Raw genomic sequence first — 16,940 nt, forward strand, 5'->3', positions numbered from 1 at the left:
CAGTGAAGAATTACTAATTTACTTCTTGTTCTTATAGATGTGAGTTTCCATATAGAGGGGCCTGGTCTCATGTTAATAGCATCAGCTAGACAGTAAGATGCTTTGAAGAAGATAACTTTTACTGAGTGATTTGCTAGGTTGGCAGAAAGACCCAAGGGGGAAAGGGAGAAGAAAGCTTGCTGGTCAAGATATCTCAATCTCAGTATCATAATTGAAAGAGTACCACTTGAAAATTCAAGTTGAACTAGCATCCAGTTTCACTGTCTGGATTTATATCACTCTAGGTCACACCTGGGACAATTCGAGTTTAAACACCTGGCTAAAAAATGTTAGGATAAGAGCATTTCCATTCCCAATAGAATTTGTTCCCAGGAACGATGGAAATTCTACATCAGGACCCCACTTCACTATTTTGGCACCACTGGTTCAAATGCTAGCCAGAACCTGGAAAGGCTGAGGTAGAAAAAAATAAATAAGAGAATTCATTAAACTGACATGTTGGAACCTCTAAAAAGGTACTCATGGAGGATTCATTTAGAAATAGATGAAAATTTGAACAAGGGTATTTTGATTGATTGATTTTTTTTTTTCTCTCTAAAGTGCTTGACGGATTATGTTGTTCAGCCTGATAACTGTGTTGCTAAAGGGCTTCCCGTGTGCATCTCTTAGGAAAGAAAGGCTTTCAGGGCACGTTGGTCATTTACTGACATGTTTTCTCTAGATTCTAATTTCCCCATAATATTCGTGCTTTCTTCCGTACATTTTTAACTCATGGAAAAGAAAAAACAAGCTTTATTCTGGGGCCAGTAGCATACCACCCTGCCCTACTTTTCCTTCCCTGAGGGACTTTCAAATTTGCCTGTAACTTCGGCCAGTTTATCACAGAATGGTCAATATTCCAGTGAACTGGGGCCTGGGACTCTGGATTCCTTGTTTCTGGTTGGAGCCAGGGTTCTGTGGAGGAAAGGAATAAGGAGGGGAACACAAATTTCAGACTCCAGTCCTGTCCACCCCTTTACCCACCCTTCCCTCACTTAACGCCCATTGCTTTCTCAGAGTTCAGAACTCTAATTACTCCCCAAAAGGCACACCCCAAAATGATATCCAGCCTTTAGCTCCTCCCAACAGAGGACCCTAAAGAAAAGCTGTCCTGTTGCAACCAGTGGGCCTATCTTTTGTTGAAATAAAGGGAGAGATGAACTCATGACCTGGCCCAGATGGTGACATTCCTCTCCAAACTCTCTTCCCTCCAGTTTTTCTAGATTTCCAGGTCATTCAGCTGTTTATTCAACTACAGGGTATTGCTGGCTGCTGTGGGTAAGGCGATGTGCTAGGTTTCCCCGCAGAGTAGAAAACGTGGCAGCCTAGGAGTCACAAAACGTGAGTTCCAGGTTTCACTTTGCTATGAGTGGCTGAGTAACTGTGTAAATCACCCTTCCTGCCTGGCTGTCTCTCCTCTCATCTGTAAAATGAAGGGGTTACTTCAGTGAGCTCTGAAATCCCTTTCAGTTCTAGAACTGCTATGATTTTCTGATTACAAGTCTCTCAAGCCAGTTATTCACATTTCCAAGTTTAAGCTGAAAACTAAATTCTTTCCACTCTTGGCCTGAAGCACGTGGCGGCCTATGAAAAGTTCCACGGTTTGAGACTTGGATGTCTCACCCGTGATACAGTAAACCTACTGACTCTAAGATGCTTATTGTAGGGCAGAATCAAGGGTAGGGTTGGGAGAGAGAAATGAAGAAATCATCCTCTTGAATTTATAAGTGGTACAGTTCACAAGCAGTAATTTCGGCTTTTAAACTGAAAGTCAATATATTGCTTAAAAAACTAGCCAATTCTCTGTTGGTGTAGAAATCTCTGACCCTACCTGATAATCAATTAACAGGTCTCTAGGAAAAGGATATAAGGAAAAAAAATATTTTCTAAGTTCTGCCAAGAGAATATGGAAATTATGGGCTAGAGAGTGTAAACCCCTTCAACGAACGGTCATTATCGTCTGACTGCTAAGGTCATCAGTACATATGCTTTTAAATAAACCCAATGATCCTCTTAATATCATTATGGAAATGCAAGCTCCAGCACATTAAAAGTATTCTATTGGGACGCTTTGCTATTCCTGTATTTTGCAAAGTGTGTTTTTAGAGGCTTTGACTTCTTAAAATTTCTACAAATATATACCCTGTGGAAATATTCAAAGGTACCTTTGTTAGGGTTTCCTTCTATTCGTATAAAATTTCAGGTATATTGCATTGAATTTTACATTTACTTCTGGGGTTGTTTCTCCCCCTAAGTAACAAAAAGACCAAGCGTGGGACCTAAAGGCTTATGTGATACCATCACTGAGGACATTTGAGGTCATTTTCCAATTCCGTATTTTATCCATAGGAAAACTAGACCCAAAGATATAAAGTGCCCAGACCAATATCATACTGTTGGTTAGTGACTGACCTAGGTCTGGAAGCTAGGCTTCTTAACTCCTGAATTGTGTCTCACCCCTTACACCCTCATTCTGCCCATTGGGAAAAAATCTGGGAATTTACAGTTTTGAAGCAGTGTATCAGAACGCCATGAATCTCTAGCCCAGGAGATCTCAAGTACATTTCGACTGACAAATTGTTATTTAAAAATAATAACAACAGCTAACATTTGCGAAGTTCTCCTAAGCACTGGTATGTGTATTAATTCATTTAATCCATCAAAACCACTTCGTGATACTGGTACTGTTATTTTCCCCAGTTTACAGATGGGCCGTTGAGGCACAGAGAGTATACATGTGGGCAGGGGTGCGCATCGCAGAGAAGGATTCTGATGCTGGCAGGCAAAGACTCCTTTGCCCTTAGCAGGTCAGTCTGCTGCCCCTAAATGGGATCTGGTCATTGGGAGCCTTTTGTCCCTGCCTCCCATCTGCCTTGTGTCAGGAAGTAGTCTTCGTAATTTCTTATTAACTATGAAGTTGGGACCATACAGAAGCTATACCGCCGGAGTTTCATTTGGATCCCGGATCACTGTTCCATTTCCAGAGAGGCATAGGGCCCAGAACTGCCCTGCATCAGTCCAGACATTCAGAACACCGCAGCCATGGTTTTGCCATCTGCAGCAGTCCTGTAGCTTGTAGGGCAGGTCCACGGAGGAGAAAGTATTGAAATAGCATCTCTCTGCTTGAGCAAGTGATTGAAACTCCCTGAGCATTTGCAGCCGTAGCACCCATATCTTTCCCTCCACCTAGGCTAAATCTTGACTTTGGGACAGGACTCTTAGTGGACAGTCCATGCACCCTGGAGGGTATGAGCTAAACACTCCCTACTTGGGTCTAAAGCAGGATGGGCACTAGAGTGCAGCATCATTATGTATAACAAAAGGGGATCATTGGAAGAGGCAGGGCTGAGCTGTCCCCAGTATTTGGTAACATTGAAAGAGCTTTTCTCCTCTTCCACAATTAATCCATGTCTCCCTTTGCACGTGTGAGAAGAACTCCTGACAGCACCAACAGCACAACAGGAGAATCGCCCAGCTTGAGCAATAAATCTTCCCAGGCATTCAGCAGGTGCCACAGGGCTCATTAATCTTGATTATTTCCCATAATAGATAACTTCACAAATCAGCTATTATTCCTAATCATGCACGTAAAGATAACAACTGACGGGTAATAGCTTCCTGCATGGCGAGACCAAAATAGAATTTCATCTACAAATGTGTTTCTGCACATTCCAGGGGAAGGTGTTTTCCGCCTTCTTAAAGGGGCAGCAGGAGATGGGGGAGCAGCCACTGAAAGAGAAACTGTCGCGGGCTGGATTTTTAAAAAGAATTAGGTGTGTTTGATTTTCTTGGAGACGCTGGCTGGCTTGTGTGTCACTGTATCACTGGGAGGTGGGTTTGAGAGACATTGGGCCACAGGAGAAGAGAGAGTTGTGCAGTTCCAGCCTCTAGAAGGAGCTGGAGGAGAATACCCAGGAAAAAGTAGAAAGCACAGGGATGATATCTTGTATCTGTGAAGTTCACATTGGGATTTCAGGATTTTTGCTGAGTTGGGTGAATTGCTTTACATTCCCAGACTGCGTTTATCACCACAGGAACGCTCCTCAGATGCCAGCTACCAAGCAGAATGAATAGTATAATAGAAGGGTGTATGTGTGATGAGAGATGGGTTTCCTACATGTTGGGAGAGTGTACAGATGGTAAAGTGTTTTGAACACGTGACCCTAGGTTATCTTAAACCTAAAAACTCCCGGGTCTTTGGCAAGGGACAAAAACACGTATCTAATTGTGCTGGAAAGAGGGCTCACTAAAGTCACCCAGGTGAAGGACATTAGCAACCAGCTCCCCCTCATAAATGATGCGTTTCTGTTGACATGGGAAATGACTTTATTAGCCTGTAATGACAAGCTGCACCTGTCCATCATTTTGTTATCAAAGTGCAGGTGCATTTCAGCAGGGCCCGGAACGAGACTCATCACGTTTATGATGGAATTTGACTCCACATTATTTGGTCACTAGGAATAATTGACCTATCACAACAACACATGCCCACAGAAACAGGGCCTTATAGCCTTTTAACCCAACCAGATGCTGGATAGCACTGGCTAAAGTCTGTTCTTCTCCAGGTACCTAAACTTAACATTTCACTCTCACTCTCAGCATCTCTTTTTACCTGAAGGGAAGTTGTTCTGCTGTCCCAGAACTTGCCAAGGAGGATCTGGAGGTGGTCATTCCGATGGCCTTGTACTTTATTCTTATTTATTAAATGCTAAGGAAGAAGAATTTCCAGACCCAGTGGTTCAACGTTTTCCTGCCAGCAAAGTCTGTCTTTCTGATACAGCCACAGAAATGACAGAGAAACTGAATGCCCTTTATGTGCAAGGCCAAGTGTTAGGCACTGGGACAGAGAGATGTCCCAGACGTGATCTCTGCTCTTGATGAATGAGGTGGTCCCGTAGAGGAGACAGGATGTGAAAACACATTTGTACAAGACAAAAGGTGTGCCAGGGTGAAGGTGGTAACTAGGTGCTGAGGACATTCAGGGAGGCAGAGCTGTGCCTTAAAGGAGGCATCAACTTACACCCACGCCTATGAGAGGAAGAGACACGGAGGCAGAGTGAGCCGCATGAGCAGGGCAAAGCCAGGGGAGAGTGGTGGGCATCTCCCTGTGAAAGCAGTGAAAAATGGGAGGTACCACAGGGTGTCAATTGAGGCCAAATTAGAGAGGACTTTGAATGCAGGGCTGAAGAGTTTGGATTTTTCTCCGTACACGTTGGAGCTCTATTAAAGGGTGTGTAGCAGCAGGGTAATGACATGGTTAAACCTGCGGTTAAAAAGATTAGTATTAATTCAGCAATAGAATCAATCAGAGAAGGAAGAGCATAGGAGTGGAGCCCTTGTGTGTATTGTTGCTCAGCTCAACTCAAAATGATCATGTGTCTCAGCTGTGTGGATGGATAAGCTGAGAAGACAAATGCCCTGGGCAGCAGGGGGAGCCAGGCAGAACTGGTGGTTTTGTTGGGTATATCAGTCACCTGTCGCTGCATAACAAGTCATCCCAAACTGCGTGGCGTCAAACAACCACATCACGCTGGAATCTGTGGGGTGGGAATTCGGACAGGGTATAGTGATGATGGCTTGTTTCTGCTCCATGGTGTCTGGGGCCTCAGCTGGAAAGATTCAAATGGCTGGCAGTGATACCCTGGGCTGAGGATGGAAATCATTCCCAGTTTCTTCAGCCACGTGACTGTGTCAAGATAACTCTGGACACTGGTTACAATGATCAGGACAGCATTTAATTAGTGTTACACTGTTGCAATAGGAAAGAGAGTTCAGCATGGACGGAACTTCACTTGGATTTGTACAGAGCTCATTGAGTGTTAGTGACGGAGAGTGTGGGAATGGAGAGGGGGTGGGTAGGGGCGTCGGGAGAGTTAGGGATATGAAAGTTACAGAGAGCAGGAAGGGGGGTTTTGGTCCATGTGAAACGCATGTGGGTTTGCTAAGTGGCACTAAGGAAGTTAGGCTGCTACCCTCCCACAGAGGCTGGGTGTCCACAGAGACCCTATCTTCAGGTGTTGGCTGGCTGGAACAAACAGCAAATTCTTTTGGCCGCGCTGACCTTTCCCAGATGGGCACTTTAAGTGGTAGGGGGAGGGGAGGGTCATCCTAGGAACACAGTCTTGAGCTGTTAGAAACACTCCACAGAGTTTGTTCAAGCCTTTATCGGCCAGGGTAAGGCCTAGTCGAGGGAAGGGCTCAGAGGAGCCTGGCCCGAGTATGGGCAAGGAGAGATTCTTTGTCATCTGACGCGTAGGATTCGGTTACTCAGAAACCAGGCTGAGCTGGAGACGAAGCACATACCTGGCCTCTCCACGCATGTTGACGTGGCTGCCAGGTGTTCAGAGAGGGAAGGAGAGCTCCTGTCACGGGGAATGTTCCAGTACAGCCAGGCCAGAGCTGCACAGTCTTCTCCAGCCTCACCTCGAAAGTCAAACATTCCCTTGGCTGCAAGAAGGTCATTAAGGCGAATCCTGATTCAAGGGGAGAGAACTGGGCTCCCAGTGTCGGTGGATGGAGGTGGCGAGGTCACACTTCAGAAGAGCAGCTGGGGCGGGGATGCTGACTGCAGTCACCTTTGGGAAACGCAGTCTGCGGCAGCGGAGGGTGGCAGTTGACAGCAGCAAAGGAGACTTAAGTCCATTTTGCACTTGATGGGTGGGAAGTGCCCATTGGACTTTGGAGGAGAAAAGGACAGAATGATTGAAAGTATAGGAATGATACTCCAGACTCGAGAAGGTGAAAAATGTCAAGGAAGAGGGTCTGTGTGGAGAAGATCGGGCACCCCGAGTTGAGAAGGAAGCCACGCAGGGGCGCCATAGACTCAGGAGAATATAGTCCTGGAAGCTGAATGAAGAGTTGTAACAAGAAGTGGTAATTTGTGATCTTGCAAAGAGTAGTTTCAGTGGCTGGTGGAGATAGACGCCAGGTGGCCAAAGCTTGGGTTGTAAGTGGATGGTGAGAAGGTAGAAGCGGGAGAAGTAGCCTGTGGAGCATTAAGCTCTGCTGGAGGGAGAAAAGGGGCAGAGCGCTTAGTTCAGAGACTTAGCGAGATAAAGAGAACATTTATATATACACACACATATTTGAAAGAATAAATCGTGTTTTCTTTCCAGATTAAGAAAATTATCATTCGTGACTTTTGGAGAATACCGAGTAATACAGAGTAGATCACGTCTGACCCTCAGTATTCCTCTTTTTTAATTTGTCTTCCTCCTCCCAATTAAAAAAATCAGAAGAATTTCTGTGTTTCTTCTAGTATTTAATAGTTAAAGAAGAGATACGTAGGTTACATAGTCGGGTATTTTGACGGTCATCAGAGAGAACACCGAAAAGATGGATTTGTAATGTAGACATGTAGGTAATGAAGTGATCACATTCTATGATAGTGAAAAATTAGGAGCCACCAAGTATCCAGCAGTGATAGAATAGCTGAAGGGATTATGGCATCTTGGCTTAATCGAATGTTTTGTAGCCGTCTAAAGTTAGAATATAATTAGAATGGCTCATATTTATTGACTGTTTTCTATTTGCCAGAACTTGGAGAGGACGTAAGTGATCAAGTACGATTTCACAACAGAGCTTATGAGCCTTAGGCCTTATTCGCCTATTCATCTACTTGTAGATGAGAAATTGATACAGTCTGAGTGAAAAACTCAGATGCATGTGCAAGCGTATGTAAAAAAACTTAAAAAATAATACAAGCTGGAAATAGATCAAAACACCAGTGGTTGTGTTGTTAGAATGAGGTCCTATGTTTTCTTCTGTTCCCTGAATTTCCTGTGATTCGATCATGTTTTTTAAAAAGATGTGATTGTCACCTTCATCATCCTTCCTTTTTTAGCCCTTAGGGCATGTGTGCAAGGTCATGTGTAGTCTTGTAAGTATCAGGGATCTCCCTTACCTTCTGAAACCTGAAACCTTTCAAAGAGGATGATTTCAAGGAAAAAGATATCAAGCCATAAGCCCACAGCATGAGCGTTTGGTGCTACATTTTGTCCCACTGGCTTCCCCAAGTAATATGACTCTAGGACAACCTCAAATTCAGGTTGTGCTTTGAACAAGGTGCTGTATGGTCAGGGCACTGAGGGCGTTGAGGGAAATCACTTGTCTCTCGGGAGACGGTGGGTAAGGCCGCTGTCCCTGGGGAGCTCTTCCGCAAAGGAATGAAGACTTTGGTGAGACACTCGGCCTCCTTTACAGAAGTTCATCATCCCCTTTCGGCCTTGAGAGAACACTGACCCACAGGCCCAGCGCCTAGAAAAAACGAGGCCGCCGACATGTGAGACCGCCCCTCCAAGAAAATGAATGTGCGCTGCCTTTCCTCTTAATGCCTCACCCAGCTTTTTTTTTTTTTTAATATGCAAACCGTACTTGCTGGGAAATGTTAAAATGCAGCTCTCTGCAGTCAGATGAGCGCATTCTCTAATGATTTGGGGGCAATTCGAGGAAAGGCTAAACCAAACATGGAGGCAACACCCCTCCCCCCCGCCCCCCCCAAAGGTTTTGTCCCCCCTGCACTGGCCTAGTAGCTTCTGAACTCATTTTGTAAAATTTAACCTGTAGGAAAAACCCATAGAAAAATGGAGAAGGGTCAGCAGTAGAATTCTCCTGAAGGACCAAAAGTGAGCTTACCACTCTCAGGACTTTCTCAATGAAGTTCTCCATCAGGCAACGAATGAATGCGGGTCAAAGATTGATCTCATCAGTGAGGATACTTGTAAGGTGGTCATGGAGGTTTAAAGAGCATTTGAGGAACTTTGTGTTTATAAGGCATTTAGAAAAGAATATTAGATTAAAATGTCTTGATTATATATTGAACTGATTAATTTCCTAGACAACAGTACAACCACAAGCTTTGGGGTACTCCTTTCAACTGGAGGTAAATCTAGGAATTAACCTGTAACTTCCAGTCAAATACTAAATAGCAAAAAAAAAGGCACACATATTTTCTAGAGAATTGACTAATCCTTGGCCTGTTAAACAGTGCCCCACTGTGACAATTTAAGGACATGCTGTACTCCCTCCCACCTTATCTTATTTGTAAGTTTTAGGTCATTTTTCTTAACCGTACAGTTTTCAAGTTTTTCCCCTCAACTTTTTTCAAAAAGTTTAAAAAAATTAACACAGCTTTCAGCTCCCTTCATCAGAGCGGTCATGATGACCAAAACAGAGCCAGGCTCTTGCCAGGGGGTCTTGTGGATACTGCTTCAGCCTTTTGCACCCTAATTTCAGGCCATGTCGTCTTGGATTGATAAATAAATACTTCAGCCTCACAGCTGAATGAATGTCCCTCTGCACGCACGCGCATGCGTGTGGGACCCACAGATCTTATTTTGCAGCCATCACTGAACTTGCGACCTCACTTTGCACTTCTCCGTTAAAAAAGGAGATGCATTTCCTGGCAGTTTGGATGTTGCCCAGCGTGATTGTGTGTCTTTCAGTGTGTGTGACAGGAGGCCATGCTTCCTGATTGGTATCAGTCTTACGTTTCTGTTCTGTCATGGAATTAGCATGCCAACGGATGCAAAATGATGCGGTCGCTTGTAATTGTCTCCTAGGTTTTTTTTGTTGCGTCCGTTGGTATGTTCATTTCCTTGACAGAAGGAGGAGTTAATGCTGCTGTCAGTCATTTCGTGGGACACTTGGCCTGTTCCGTCTTCAGAGGGTGCTTCTCAGATGACAAGAGTTTGGTGTTTGGGAATTAGTCAATGTGCAGATTCCAAGGGACTGTTCCCGGGATTGGAGCTTAGTCTTAAAAGTCCTGACAACCAACATTTGTTTGAACCTCCGGGTTCCTCTGTCCTCAAAAAAGGTACTGCGAAATTCACACGGGAATCGATTGTAATTTATTTCAATATTTAAATAAACACATGCTGCACAAACCAGGCATGTGGAGGAAGGAGGGGGTGGGGGGAGGAGGAGGAAGAACAGTAGCAGAGATGTTACAAAATCAAACCAACAGCCATAATGCACATCCCAACTTTATAATTTTAACAGATCGCTACCTTCATGTCATCAAATTGGGGTATCACAGTGAAACTGTTCTAATGTGTCAGGCAAACTTTTAAACAAACCTAATGCTAATAAAAATCTCCATATACAAAACGATTGAGCAACTTTGAATTTACTAGGGAACAACTTTTTTACTTACATTATCTGGGCCCTTTTTCTTCCCCCAACCGAATCAGCCAGTCAGTTCAGTTCACTTGGCCCAAACTGTCAGTGTGGTCACAGCTTACCACTCATTTCTTGATCGCTGTTTTACAGCTAGAACCCCAGAACGGCGTATTAATAAGGTCATCCTGTGATAGAATTGTGGTAGGCTCAGACTCCATCTCTACCGCTCAGACTAAATGAACTCTTCTGAGGTCGAGTCCGTATTTTCCATCACTGTCATGGGCAATTAGTAGCCACTTACAATTGGTTACAGTTCATTTCTGCTAATGGTAGGATGAGAGCCTGCTGACCACATGCTAGTCCGACGGTTCTCAGACTGGACGTCCAAATGGTAGATTGGAGGCCATTTCTTTTTTTTCAGGTCAGTTTGGAGAACTCTCTGCGCATTCCAGTGCTTTATTTGTACTCCTATTTATGCAAACGTGTCTTTATGGCAGATTAACTTGCTGGAGACCCAGCAGCCGGACTGAATCGCATTCCAGAGCATTCACTTTATGCTAAGTACAAAACAGTGACAAAAACCGCCTGTTATCCTAGAAATCTACGGTTCTGTGTTATTCTTCTAAAATGCCGTCGTTTCTAAGAGTAGCTTAGGAAGAAAAGTGTGTCAGGGTCAGCGTGGTTACGGAGAGTCTGGTTACTAAGCTGCCCCTTTGTGGGCAAAGAGCCACATTGTTTTTTGAAACCACCTTGTCTGTCTCCTCCTGATTCTTATTATAATGAACTTGGGGATGTTTAGCAGATCAGGTGACTGAATGTTTTCCAACCTTCTAAATACTGAAGTGGGAGACAATAAAGCTTCCATAGCAACCAGGCTTTTCCTGAAAACATGTTCTCCGGAAGGGGAAAAAGCACCAGGAAAGCAAGAGCCACATCTTGGTATTAAATACATTCTGCTGATTGATTCTTTAAGGTAAAAAAGGGAGCGTCTCAAGCACTGTGAGATAGGGCTGCCTACCGTGTGTTCATGCCAGGGTGTCTGTCATTTGGTTTCTGAATCTTCACTAGGCAGCCTCTGTCCCTGGCAGATAAAACTTAACCATCAGATAAACATATGTGAGACTTGCTGGTCTAAACTCCTAGAGTAGGGACACTGGCAAGCATCCTAGTGCCAGACCTTGAAGGATACACTGCACTTGTTTTAATTGAATATCATTTTGGACATTAATTAATGTGTCCATTCTCATTTCCCCAAATGGCAAATAATGATGTGTGAAAACAGTATGATATTTTGGGGTAGAGTCATCACTGGATTCGATTTGCTGTTGATCTCGGCGGTAATTTATTCCTATCAAGCATTTAGCCTTTTTAATGGTACTCACGTTCATTTTCTGTTTCTCTTCTTAATGCTGCACCGAGATCGGCACTGGCCCCAACACGTTGCCCTGTCGTTCTTGGTACAGGGCATTTGCAAAACGGAGTTTCTCCCTGTGCCAGTGGGCCAGAAACTTTGAGAATCTCGACCCTAAGAGAAGCTCACGCATGCACACAGGGACACTCACCCATGCAGACTTACTGACCAGAGTTTGGGACTTAATTCAAATGAGAATCCTTGCTTTTGGCGGGGCGGGGGGCGGCAGTGGGGAAGCAGCAGACTGTCTGGTTGTCTGCAGCATGATTCCAGAATATGTCATGTGGACTGAGGTCTCCCAGCACCGTCAGAGTTGCCATCTGTGATGGCTCTTGCCCACATTTCAGCTCCCCAGTGTCCACTTGTTTTCTCCATTCGCTTGTGATGGTTTACCTGCAGCCAGGGTGCAGCCCAGGGACGTTTTAATCCATGCCTTGCAGAGGGTCAGGGCCGCTGGGGTTTACCAGAGGCACGTAAGCCTCCGTCCTTTGCTCACATTTTAACTGTGACAAGGCATTGTCACTTGGAAACAGCCTCCCTGCCGGGGGAAGGGCCTCACTGCCTTTCAACTTGAAAGAGGTAGTGCTGGAATTTTTGTTTGGAGACCAGAAAAGGAGATTGAGAGACAGACACGTGATCCTCCCCAGCAGGAGAAGCAGGGCTGTCAGCGTTCATCATCACTCATCACGACAGGAGACACTTTGAAATGAAATGCGTACAAAATAGGAGACCAACACTTAGAATCCGGAGGAAAGTGACGAAACCCCTTGTGAAATTCCCTGGTGAAAAAGGATGCATATCTTTTAACTGATCTGCGGAGTAAAACTATTAAAAAAAAAAAATGTCCTTGGTAGCCACAATGTGCTTTCACGATTTGCCATATTTAGTCTATACTGTCGTGAAAGTATGTCTGGGCATCTCCCTCACACTCTTGGATATTAACAGCCCCTTTTATCTCCTCTTGCCTTTGTGCTGATATCAGATCTGATTTTACAGACACATAAGTAGCCTCGCGGTGACCTGCATTTATGCGAAAGGCATTGATGCACCAGATGCGGAGGAGATGCATTTCCTCCTAGCTGTCAACAGCCAAGGCTTAAATGATGCATTCCAGCAAGGTGATTTAATAGAATAGCTTTCTTGAGAAGTGCTGTGTTATGAATGGGTGCTGCATTTAAAATATCCATTTTGTTGCCTCCCTCCTCCTAATCACATCTTCCTTTGTCTTCCCTCTCATTTGCATCCCTGAAGTGCCAGAGAGGGAATCTGGTGGGTGGTTTTCCCTGTCGCAAATCCCCGTGTTTAGGAGCCGCCCCTGTGCCGTTGACTTAAGCCCATTTCTGTTCAAGGAACACTACCTTGCCAAGGAAAAGATGCTCCTTAATCGCTACATCTAATTACAGCAAGGAATAAATCACTAAAAACAAATTAAGCGTCTTAAATAAAATGGAAAATAAAAGCAGTTAACAATCAAAGAGGGTTCCTGGGCTAATTGAAGGCTCCGTGGAACCCCTTTGCAAAGAATTAGGCCGAAATGATTCAGAAGCAACTTCAGATCCAAGCAGTTCTAACCAAGGATCTGTCGGAAATGAGGGAGCCACAGGTATGTAGCCCTTTCCCTTGGGTCCTGTAGGACCTACTCACCCTCTTTTCCTTCTTAGCCCAGGATGATGGAGGTGACTTTCAAATCACTGCAGCCCTATTCTACATAAACTGGAAACTAATGAGAATTTTATACTTGACCTTAATCTGAAGAGGTCTGAAATAAGCTTATTACTAACCAAATCCTTCCTCTCCTGCTTGAATTTCTTTAGTCCTAGTAGCTTGTGTCTTCAGATGCATGCCAGTCTACTGGAGTTTAAAGCCAACAGTGACATGAAGTTTTTAATCACTGGTTCCAGAACACGTGGTCTGAGGGGTATTTGTTGTTCCACGCACAGTTCTCCTGATCCAGTTTGAACTTGGCAATTTCCGTATTTCTCTATCCAGTGCAATTTAGTGATTTAGAATATCTCCTATAAATATCCCAACAAAAGCAGGGCTGGTATTTCCATGCATTTTCATGATGTGCCTATGGGTATTGTATAAAAATCAGAAGCATAAAGAGAATTATTTCACTGAACTGTTAACATAGGAAACTTGCCTTTAAAAATGTTTATATGTCATATTTTTGACTGGATATCCATAAAGAAGTTCCTTTTGCTTTTCAAGTGCTTTGTCTAATCTTGATAGAGATGAAGAAAGGCCAGAAGGTTTTAATTTCTGGTTGGGAAGGTTTAGGAGAAGAGTGGTAGGTAGGAGATGGAAATCTGGGAAAATGAAAATACCCAACAGAACGACCTACTTCATTCTTGTCCTTTACCTGGAAACTCTTGACTCCCACTGTAACAAGTTCCACTGAACTCTGAACCCTGGGACCAGGAGGTTGGAAAGAGTCCAGCGTTCCGATTCAGTGGCTAGGTCTCAAGTCATCTGACTGGCCGTCTGGACCTTCAGCCTGAGTTCTGAAATCTGTCCCTACCTCTCTTCTTTGTGACCAGGTGCCCACGTGAAGCATGTCCTGTTCTTCCATTCCTGCTTTGAGGATCCTGCTGGGTACCTGGGTTTCTCTGGGGTTTCTGATACTATGTTCCCCTGCTAGGGCCACCCCCTCACCGTGGTCGCTCTCTGATCAACTGATAAACTCTGCTACCGTAATCACCTGTGATGGGCCTTCCCAAATTGACCACAAGTGGGTCTCTTTTCCAGCCTCTGGCCTTCTGGGGTATCACCCCTCCTGCCAGCAACCATGAGATTCGAACACACCAAGTCACATAAAGCTGGGTGTTGTCCTTCAGTGATTGGGCTTCAGTTGTTCAAGTGAACACTCTCCAGAGGTGATGAGGTCTTGACCGTGAACGTGGAGCTTTCGAGTTTTGTCTTCTGGAAGGGCGAAGCGTATTTTACATGCGTAGATTTTAGGTTGAATGGACCACCAGGTAGGACTGTGATAAAGAAGCTGGTGAGTAAAGCGGCCTTTGCTGTGGACGGAGACAGGCCCTTGGAAGCATTGCCTTTTCTGAATGTGAAGCGTCAGGATCCAGGGTGCTCTTGCCTCTGGCTCCACTTAGCAAGTAGAGGGACGTGTCTGATTATTCCTTCTGCTCTGCCCCCTTCACCCCCGGGGTCAGCAGGAGTTGGACTTAAGCTCAGGCCCCAGTGTCCTGGAGAGAAATGAAGAAGCAAGCCTTGAAAAAAAGAATTACAGAGGAAGGGTGGGAGGTGGACTCAGGAGAGAAGAGAGAAAAAAACAGATAAGGAAGAGAATGAATAAGGAGATGACAAACACTGAAAGCCCCCTCTAGCCCTTTAGAAAGGAGACTGTTATAATGGCTCTCTCTCATCCATTTTTTTTTCTGTTTAAGACAATTCATTATAGGTACAAATATGTATAATGAGTATATTGTTTTCTCTGAAAATAGGAAAGGCCCTGCTTAGAACTGTCTGTTGGATCTTTCTCTTCTGTGGTTGGGGGCCTCTGTCTACTCATCAGTGGTTAATTCCTTTGAACTGATGGGCAGCTCACTTGTCTGAGGCTGGACTCTGCCTGGCCAGGGGTGAGAGCAGACAGGTTGCTCACACCTGTTTTCATCCCCCTGGTTAGAGAACAGTCCAGGAAGGGAATATGTGAGGTTGGTTTCTGTTTAAAATGCAGATAACGGACAGAATTGTAAATAGGGTTGTGCTAGGTGAAACGCCAGGATGACTTCAGGTGAAAGTTTGGCTAGAGAATTCGGACCGTCCTCCTGCTGACAATGTGACAGCTCTTTACCGCCAGCCATCCCATCTCATAGGACCTGCAGGTGTGTGTTAGTCGGAAGGAACTGTGCGAAAAACCGAGGGCTATGCGAAGTGTGCCCTGATGAGGAAATGAATACCCTCACCTTTCCAAACAGCAGGATGGAGCCCAGGCAGCTCTGCTGTTCAGTGGAAACGATGAAGAGCCCCCATGCATCACACTGGACAGTGTGGTATATCTGAGGAGCAGAGAGCTTACACAGCATACTTGGCAATAAGTCCCCAAAACATTCATATTTTTTAATAATATTTTTGAAGGAGAAAAATCTGCTTTTCAATAAATTCTGCCATGGCTTTCCTCCAGATTTTATTACTCATTTAAAATTATCTTAGGGTCAATTTTTTTTTTCTTCTCTTCGTTGGCTCTTTACTAGGTTTCTGCCGAACACAAATACATTTCGGAGACAAATTTTAAAAAGAGGACTAGCTTATGGGCGTAGGATTCCAGATTTCCTTCTCTTTCTGCTTTTGGGTAGTAGTGAGAGAGTTAAAACCAATGTATTCAATTAAATTTTACTGAAATTTTGTAGTCGTTGTTACTCATGATTAGGGAAAATTATTTCTCAACACAGTCCTGTGTTATTACCCCTATATATTTGGCTTTTCTTCGTGGAATATCTTATTTCTCTTCACTGACAGTCTTTCTTATAAATGGTAGGTTGATAGCATTTTCAGTGGGAGAATTCTGAGTTTATTATGAATTACACAGCCTGTTCTGCGAACTCTGTGTTCCTACTTTTTTCAGTACACAATGTATATTTACAACGCAAAATGGCCCAGGGTCAAAAAGTTGGTGCTAGGGACTCTCATATGAGGGTGATGCTAATTGTAGTAACTCTTCTCTCTTCTTCTCCATTCGTAAGGCGTCGACACGTTATTCCTAAGTGACGTGGGGCTTTCTTTGTGCGGGGCTAGATAGGAGTTGCTAATAAATCAAGGTGGATTATACTGTCTAGAAGAAGGGGACTTTCCAAAGTCTGTGAAATTCATCCTTATACTGGCAAGGAAAGATGACACTCAACCCCACCTTCCATTCTTCACACGCCACCATCAGTTAAACATTGAATCTAAATCCACAAATGGAACAACGTACAGGGTTTTCCTGCCCAGAAAGAGGTTCTGGAGCATTTTGGAGCATGAGACCTTTTTGGAGCAGAGAAGAGTTGGCAGCATGCAGAGCCATTCAAACCCGGTGACCAGCACCCTCGAGGGGCCAGAAAAAGCCAACTTTCTTTCTGTGTTGGTTGAAATGGGAGGTGTCAGATACCAGCTGTCTGGTCTTCTTCTCTTCCTTCTGGGAAACGGGAGGTTTCGTTCAGTGGAACAAAATCCACATTAGGACGTAGATGGCGAAGTGTTGGAAAACCTGGCAAAGAGAAGGCACTTGCGCCACTGAATACCTTTGGTGCTGTCTAGTTTGATTGTGAGACTGTTACTGTTTCTACACTACTTTATTTCTGAATCTTGCATTTCTTTTAATTGGACACTTGAGAGAGATTTAGAAGGGGAAATCGATACAGCACTGTGCTGGATT

At 44.3% G+C, this 16,940-nt stretch overlaps 1 protein-coding gene across 4 annotated transcripts in view; it reads left to right on the forward strand.

The window, feature by feature from the left end:
- The window catches only part of CELF2 (CUGBP Elav-like family member 2), an 829,766-nt gene that overhangs the window by 581,786 nt on the left and 231,040 nt on the right, over window positions 1–16,940 (forward strand). The gene's annotated exons all lie outside the window — the stretch shown is intronic.

The sequence above is a fragment of the Delphinus delphis genome, chromosome 2 (assembly GCF_949987515.2).
Source record: "Delphinus delphis chromosome 2, mDelDel1.2, whole genome shotgun sequence".
NCBI classification, from domain to species: domain Eukaryota; kingdom Metazoa; phylum Chordata; class Mammalia; order Artiodactyla; family Delphinidae; genus Delphinus; species Delphinus delphis.